General features: G+C 28.9%; 1 long non-coding RNA gene across 1 annotated transcript; it reads left to right on the forward strand.

Annotated features, from left to right (window-relative positions):
• Positions 1-941: 941 nt before the first annotated feature.
• On the forward strand, positions 942-1,412 carry LOC112637932. The gene is made up of 2 exons (XR_003122841.1): positions 942-1,046; positions 1,150-1,412. It is a non-coding gene; the product is annotated as an uncharacterized LOC112637932 (long non-coding RNA).
• Positions 1,413-9,659: the final 8,247 nt, after the last annotated feature.

Consider the following 9,659-nt stretch of genomic DNA (forward strand, 5'->3'; position numbering starts at 1 on the left):
TATTATATTGTTATTCTATTATTATTATTAAATTAATAATATATAAGCACGAAAAATAAGCAGAAGTTATACTGAATACGAATTCTAGTAAATCACAGTAATTATATTGTTACGCGCCGCGCCCGAGTCGTCACGGCCGTTGTCTGGATCCCGTCGCAAGAAGATTAATTTACAAACAACGACTGTCACTGAGTTCGGTTCCAGCTGTCTGGCTGCGCGGACGCGAATTTGCATCGAGCCGCTAATTTTGTGTTGAATCGTTTTGTGTTATCGTTTGTGTTGCCCTGTATTGGGAATTAAAACTTTTAGTTCTTTTAAAAGTGTTTATTTATTTCGCGCGACTCGCGAGCGGCCGATCTTTCCGTGCGCGACTTCGATAATAATCGAAGTCCTCGCCGCGGCGTAACAATATCATTAATGAATATAAACACAAAATAAGCAGAAGTTGTATGAATTTTAGTAAATAGAAATTATATCTAATAAAAACAGAAATTATATCAATATATATGAATACAATTTTTGATTATTAATCATTAAGGACCGATTTTTCCAATTTCTTGGTAAGTTTTACTCGACAGGTAGCATATTTTCGTCTCTTTTCAGATAAGTTCTAAAAAAGAGACGAAGATAGACTATCTATCGGGTAAAATTTACCAAGAAGTTGGAACAACCGGCCCTGATACTAATAAACAGAAATACTGAAAGTAAACATAGTTTTTAAATGTAATTATGCAAGCAAAAATGATAAGAAATAAACATAACTTTAAATTTAATCATTATCATGTAGTCCTCGTTTGGTAGTTTTCTCATTGTGCCACTGTCTGCTAAAATCAATTTAAAAAAATAATGTCATTAATATTGTTGTATTTATAAAATAAAGAATTTTTTAAATATTTTGTAATGACAATTTTTATTACTTTCTTGGTCTTGCTCGTCTGCCCCAATTATAGTGAGCAGACGATAGTTGGTAGAAGAATCTCATAAATCTCTCCTGCTGCCTGCGTGCTCCTGCTGCTGTTCCTCTTGATCTTCGAACTAAAGATAAGGTATGAAAAGAAAAGATATGAAAAACATAAAAAGTATGAAAATAATAACTAAGATAAATAGATAAACTAAATATAATTATTACTTTGTTCATTTCATAATTAGCGAGATCGGGATTATCGAGATCAGCCACAATAATATTAGCGGCAGCATTGTCAGAGTCAGCGATGGGAGCAGCAGCAGATTTTACGCCGGAATTAATGCTGGCGTTGGTACCAGCAGCAACAGGTTTGGCGATAGAATCAACAGCGACGGGTTTGGTAACAGAACCAACGACGACGGGTTTGGCGGTAGAATTCGTACTCTACGTTCAGCAGCAATGGGTTTGACGACGGAGGCAGCTACGGCAGAATTAGACGTACGTCTAACAATAGAATTATCTGCGAGACCAGCGGAAGTGGCGGGACCGGCTATGGAATCCATTTCTTTTCCGAATCCGAACGAGAACTCATTCATAAAATCGTCAACTTCTATGATCATCTAAAATTTTAAATTAAATGAATATATTTAAAATCAAATGAATATTATATAAGTTGTGAAATGAATATTATATAAAAAATTATATAAGTTGTTCAATAAATAAGAATATATTAAAGATGATGTCATAATACTTACTTCTTTCTCTGCGGCCATGTTTGATTATCGATTGAATCATCGATTGAAAATTTTTATAGATATGTATCTTTTAGCAAAAAAGCTTGTTTTTTATTGGTTGTAATTTATAGGTAGCGCCATATTGCTTTGAGAACAATTTAAACAATTAATGTTATTATTGGTCAATTACAGCTATTCTGAAGAATAGAATGGTTGTAATTGGTGAATGATGTTATTGTTTTTAGATCAAAACTTACTTCAGTCAAGAAATGTTACATGGTTAATGTACTGCACGGAGTTACAATCGTTAGTTACGGTTATAAACGTGCTTCACATACGTGCTTCACGTATATTAATTAACAACGATTCTGAGCAATAGGTAAATGGCAGTATATTATGCGCTTGGCAATAAGAATGCCTTAACACACAAATTTATGTACATATCGGAGCATATGTATGTTCTATGTACATATGTGAAAAATATATAAATTCATCTATTAAGGCACTTGATGAGCATATGCACATCACAATTTTATCTTATTATAGTAGCTGTTATTATTGCAGCTATTACAAAGATAGAAACTATCACTGGCTATCATAAAATCACTGACAGTAATAAAAAATATCCATTTGTTTGATATTATATAAAAAAAGGTATATATATATATAAGAAATATATATAAGAAATGGTTCATTATTAATTTTGTAATCCATGATATTACATATAAATACATTTAATTCAATATTTATATATATATATATATATATATATATATATAAATATTGAATTAAATGTATTTATATGTAATATCATGGATTACAAAATTAATAATGAACAATTTCTTTATTTGCAGGTGTCATTAAATATTGAATTATTTATTATAGCGGCTGCTCTCTGGCGCTGGATTTCGGCTGCCATAAGCGCTGCACTAAAAAATTGGCTGCTATAAGCGCTGAATAAAAGACTCAGCTACATTAGCACTAAGTTTTACCTTAACATTTAAAGTCTTATCTTAAGTCTTGTCTTAATTGACAAGAAATGTTTACTATATAAGCACCGATTAAAAGATTTGTCTGCTTTCAAAGTATTAAATAGTAATAGTAATAAATAAATAATTAAATTTTTATTGTTAGTAATAAATAAATAATTAAATTTTTATTGTATATTTTTTTGTGTGTCCATTTATTATGTCTGCCAATAAAGTAAATGATAATAATCGATCCCTGAATGCTTACATGATGCAGATAATATTTGAAAATAAATGGTTAGAAGATATTCACATTGATCATTTTGGATTATTATTAAAATCTTGTTCAGAGTATCGACCACGTAAAACGTGGAGAATACAATGTCCTGATACAATCGAATCTGTTTGTAAAGATCAGAAACATATTCAAATATTACATAGCTGTAGCGATATAATTACTAATGAAAATGGACATTGGGTTTGTAGCTACTATGATACTAAAACTATTTATATTTATGATTCATTGAACTTAAAACGTTTGCATGCACATCATAAGATATATCTTGACAAGTTATATCCATTTTATCCTTTTAATAAAAAACCAGTACGATTTCCGACAGTTCAAAATCAATCTAATGCTTACGATTGTGGTATTTTTGCAATTGCATTTGCAGTATCACTTTTATTTGGCCTTCGACCAGATACAGTTATGTATGATCACACTTTGATGCGTCAACATTTGGCATATATGTTTCAATCAGAAAAAATAGAACATTTTCCTCGAATTATAAGACCTAATGATCCAAAAAAATTATTTAATTTGGATGAAATACAAAAAAGAGAAACTTTAGCTAGAAAAAAACGAGAACGTTGACAAAATAAAGCTAAACAGGAAAATTCTATAGATATTTAATAAAATTAAAAAACGATATAACTGAAATGACACTGGAGAAAGGAGAGAAGAAATATGATAAAATGTTAGATCAATTTGATCGTTGTATAATAAAAAAAAATAATGTTTTAAATAAATGTAATGATGTTAAGCACTCTATTCATGGCACATTTAAGAATTCCTTTTCATCACTATATATTGCTATAGATGAAACGCAAAATAATGAAAAGAATTATACAAATAATTTTCCTACATGTATTCAGGAAAACAAGTTATTAAGGAAAGACAGTTCTTGTATAACAAGAATTAATGAATAAAAATATACTAATTTTGTTGCAGATATTTTACCTCTAAGCATGCAATATATATAGATTATTCTTAGAGGTGAGTGGTTAGAAGATATTCATATTGACTATTTTAATTTATTATTGAAAAGTTGCTCAGAATATCAATCACACGAATCATGGAAAATTCAATGTCCTGTTAGAATTGAACCTGTTCCTAAAAATCAGAAACATATTCAAATATTACATAGTTGCAGTGATATAGCAACTAATTTAGACGGCCATTGGGTTTGCAGCTATTACGATACCAATGTGATTTATATTTATGACTCATTGAATATGAAACGATTACATGCACACCATAAAATCTATCTTGAAAAATTATATCTATTTTACTCCTTTGATAAGCAACCAGTACAGTTTCCAACGGTCCAATTACAACCTAACGGTAATGATTGCGGGGTTTTTGCAATAGCCTTTGCAGTATCTCTTTTATTTGATCTTCAACCAAATAGAATTATATATAATCATAATTTAATGCGTCAGCATTTAGTAAAAATGTTTCAATCAAATAGAATAGAACATTTTCCTCAAATTACAGAAACAATTAATTCAGAGCAAATTGATCACACATATGAATTCAGTGAGGATAGTATTGGTATTAACAATATTACAGTTATTAAAGTTTTAAGTAGAGATCAACATCAACATGATTTAAAAAGAAAAATGAATAGTCATAATTGTAGAGACAGTAATAAAAAACAAAATAAGAACTCTGACATTTATACAGAAGATGTTTTATCGCGTAAGGCTGATGTTATATATACAAGTAAAAAAAGTGTTCTTAATAAAAAATATTATGAATTGCATAGAAATGATTTATTAACAAAAAAAAGTAATATAATAAAAAACATAATGATATAAAAAAATCGAATAAGGAATATTATGAAAAACACAAAAATGATATAAAGAAATCGAAAAGGGAATATTATGAAAAACACAGAAACGATATAAAGAAATTGAACAAGGAATATTATGAAAAACACAGAAACGATATCAAGAAATCGAGGAAGGAACATTATAGATTACATAAAAACAATATACTATTTAAAAAAGAAATTTACTGTAAGAATAAAATGAATAAAACAAAAATAAATAATAGAAATAAGCAAAATATTAAGTATTGTAAATAAAAATGTATTAGAAATATATCAAAGCTTCTTAGGATGTCATCGTTGTCTGAAAATAGATTAGAGGCTGAACGTATAGCAAAATGGTGCTTTTATATAAGAAAAGTTAATATTTTACAAATGAGTAGAATATTTAATAAATGTAAACAAAAAATTGAAGTTTGCTTGACACGTGCAACAGAATGTTCTTCATCAAAATTTACAGATTATGTAAATATGTGGACAAGATAAACATACCGCTTTTTCGGAATTATATTTTGCAGAAAGTATTTATCGTGAATATAATATTTCTAAACCTATTATAATGAATTCTGAAGGTAAAACAATTAATATTTTACCCTTAATAGAATCAAAACATAAAACTAAAAAATCATGGCGCTTTAATTCTCTTTGTAAAATAGAAAAAAATATTATTAATGATATGAAATGCTACTTTGAAGAATTTTTAAATTGTACATTACAAATTTTTCGTAAAAAAATTTTATGTTATAATTGTTCCAATCAGATAAATCAAGACAAATTAGGCCATTCTCATATCTGTTATATTGATTATAAAGTATGTAGATCACGGTTTTTACCTATTGAGATATCTCCTCATTATCCGATGATACGATATATTAAAAGATTAATATATAATTTAATCAATCTTAATAAAAAACTAAATAAATTACATAAAGCATTAAATGATGTTGATGTAAATACACTTCAAGATATTGTAAGTGAGGCTAAACAAAAAGCAAATACTTTTACACAGGTATACTACGGAAATTAATTTAAATGAAGATGAAATTCAGTCTCAATATTACTTAGCTTTTAAAGCATTTACAAAACGATCACTAGATGTTTCAAAATATGCCTGTATTTCTTGTACAAAATATTGTTTCAAAAGAGATATTCTCATGATAAAAGTTGATAAGAAAAATGATAAAACAGTTTGGAATAATTTTATTAATGATGTAAGATTAGAAATAAATGAAAATTGTGTTATTTGCAAATTTTGTGATCAATATTTTAAAAAGAACAAACTGCCGCCAACATGTAGAACTAATAAACTCGAAATTCTACCAGTACCAAAAGAAATAACAATATTAAATGAATACGAACGAATTCTTATACAACGAGCAAAAGCATTCCAAATTGTGCAAAGAGCACATACGGTAATGAATAAAAATCTACCGCATAAAGAAATGATTTCAAAAGTGAAAGGCAGAACATTTCATTTGCCGTTGCCATTAAATGAAACTTTAAAACAAATTTGTCCTTCGACTGAACCTATTAATCTAAATCATGAACTGCATATATTAGTTCGTGGTATTCCAACTAAAGCGAATATAATTTGGGAAAAATTAGTCGATGTAAAAAAAGTATGGACTGCCTTAATATGGTTAAAACAAAATAATCCTATATATTTAGATATTATGCTACCAACATCTCCTGAGAATTTGTTGCATTCCGAATTACAAAACGTAGAGTTTCAAGAGCATGATTCGGAACCTTATGACAACAATTTGGAGAAAGATAATGAAGAAAATGAAAAAAATAACACTTCTAAGAAAGAATACAAGGCATTATTAACTCAAATGTCGCAAACAAATCAATATTATGAACAATTTACAATATATCCGATGTATGAAAAAAGAATAAATGAATCTGCAACTACGCTTTATCAAATGATAAAAATTCAAGACGTTCCATTGGATAATCGTACTAAAGATTTGGATGTAAAATGTTTCCCTGATTTATATCCGTATGGTGTCAATGGACAGCATAAAGATAGAAGTGTCCGAATAACTGATTTCGAATATATTAAAATGAGACTTATGTCGCAACACTCGCAATTTAGATTAAACATACAATATCTTTTTTATTACATGATAATAATATGCGACAATTAAATAGTGGAATATTTCATAAAATGAATGTTACCAATCTTCGTGAAAGATATACAGCTGCCTCTTATTTGGAGCAATTATCTAATCAGCAGCTTGAGTCTAATTTAAGTACTATATTTTCCAAGTTACGGAATACAGAACAATATTGGAAAATACCTAGAAGTAATTTGCATTGCATGATATGTAATTATGGACCTGCTACTTGGTTTCTTACCCTCAGTCCATGTGAATGGTTATGGACAGATTTGATAGAATATCTTCGAGAGATAAATGAACCAATTGCCAATCAAAAATCTGCGAACGAGCTTATTGCTCTCGATTCTGTATCAACTTCGAGATTCGTAGATAATAAATTTAAAGCTATGCTTGATTTTATTTGTTCACCTGATAATCCAATCGGAGAGGTCACTCATTACTTTTGGCGCCGTGAATATCAAGGTAGAGATATGCAACATTTTCATTTGTTAATTTGGATAAAAGATGCCCCGATAATTGGTACATCATCTAATGAAGATATTTCATCTTTTATCTTAAAATATGCCACTTGTAGAATGCCGAATGAAAAGTTATCACCTGAATTACATCGACGTGTAAATACACATCAACGACATAAACATAATAATTACTGTTTGCGTACCAAAAAAACTAAAATAGGTTTTTCGAAAGTATGCAGATTTGGCTTTTCACGACCCGTAACAGACACTTTGAAACTTAGAGACGTTATTGTTTCAATAGCGGATAGAAAAAGATTGAAAACAAAAAGCAGACTGTATGACTTGCCACGATCTAAAGAGGAAATTAATATTAATGATTATAATCCAGCTATTCTTACTGCTTGGGAAGGAAACATGGATATTCAGTTTGTAGGTGAAAAATCTACGTTATTGACTTGGTATACTACGAAATATGTTTCTAAAGCAGAGAAGAGTAATAACGCAGAAAATACATTTGAAAAGATAAATTCAACAAAATCGTTAAGAAGTTGTCTTTGGAATATTGGAATGCGTATGTTGAATCATAGAGAATGTGGAACTCTTGAAGCTGCTGATACTTTGCTAGGATCATTATATGGTCATCATTATATATCATTATATGGTACTGACAAGGAAACGACTATAAGATGGTTAGATGTAAATATGATTAGGAGTAGAAAACTTAAATCTCACAAAGAGATTGAAATGTTAGATTCTAAATCTGTGGATATTTTTTATCCTTCTTTAATTGATACATATTATCCAAGCAGACCTAAAGAATTAGAATCTACTAATTTATATGATTATGCAAAATGGTATGATAATACAAAAACTAAACCAATTTCTAAGACAACAAAGTATTACATGCTTAGTGAATCTCTATATTTAACGAAACGTAAACGTGGATATCTTATCAATCATTACAAATACAATGTTCATACTCAACCTGAACGTTATTATTTTTCATTATTGTTATTATTTCAGCCTTGGAGAGATATTAGTGAATTAAAGAATAGATGTGATAGTTATGCAGAAACATTTTCTTTAATACAATTTAAATTGAAAGATGCTCTTCAATATCATGAAAGAATAATCGACATTCAGTAAGGTATGGATAATATCCAAGAATTAATTGAAAAAAAAATATCAGAAGTTACAAAAGATGAAGATGAAAACAACTGTCTTGATGTATTAGAATGTGTTCCTGTCGAAATCGAAGGAGCTATGAAAGACTTTAAAGATATTGGCAATAAATTTGATGAAGTTAACGTCGAAGAAATGATAATGCAATTAAATATTGATCAAAAACGAATCTTTGATACAATTACTAATGGTATATTTGATGAAAATAGTGACGTTTTTAGACTTTATGTAAGCGGTGAGGGTGGTACTGGAAAGAGTTTCTTGATAAAAGCTATTAGATTTTGGATCAAAAAGTATATGGGAAAGGATACGGCAATAACTGCACCAACTGGTATAGCAGCTTTCAATATTGATGGACTTACTATTCACAGATTGTTTCAATTACCGGTAGAACATGGTCATACTGCCAAGTATAAACAACTTTCTGATATAGTACTTAAAATTATACGAGATGAACTTAAGAATGTTGTGTTAATAATTATCGATGAAGTTTCAATGATTTCAAATATTACTTTAATGTATATACATCTTCGATTAACAGAAATATTTAATACCACCGATTGTGATAATGGATGGTTCGGCAAAAAACATATACTTCTTTTCGGAGATTTATTACAACTTCCACCTGTGCATGAGGATCCGCCATTTATTGAATTATCTAAACTAAAAATTGAGAAGTATATTGGTGCAATGGGAGCTGTAAATTTATGGTCTTTATTTAGTTATGATGAATTACAAATTAACGTGCGACAACAAGATGATAATTCTTATCGAGATATATTAACGAGAATTCGTGTTGGAACAGTAACAGATTCAGATATAAGTATTTTAGAAACAAGGAAAATAAATTTTAAAGAAATTAATTGTGATGGTCGATTACAAGAATTATGTGATTATTTTCAAAGCTTACCAATGGATACAGTTTGTTTAATTTCAACTTGTGCATTATGTGATATTTTGAATACTGCAATGTTAAGTCGTATTTCTTCGGATGAGATAGAACTCGTTGCTCAAGATCTAACAGAATGTGCACCATATTTAAAAAAAAAGTTATAAAGATATTAAATAAAGATGATGAAGATAATTCTCGAACAGCTGGCTTAGCGAGAATTATAACTATAAAATTAGGAGCACGTATAATGATTAGAAGAAATATCGATGTTAGTTTAGGTCTTGTAA

Source organism: Camponotus floridanus, unplaced genomic scaffold (genome assembly GCF_003227725.1).
Source record: "Camponotus floridanus strain SB8 unplaced genomic scaffold, Cflo_v7.5 scaffold221, whole genome shotgun sequence".
NCBI classification, from domain to species: domain Eukaryota; kingdom Metazoa; phylum Arthropoda; class Insecta; order Hymenoptera; family Formicidae; genus Camponotus; species Camponotus floridanus.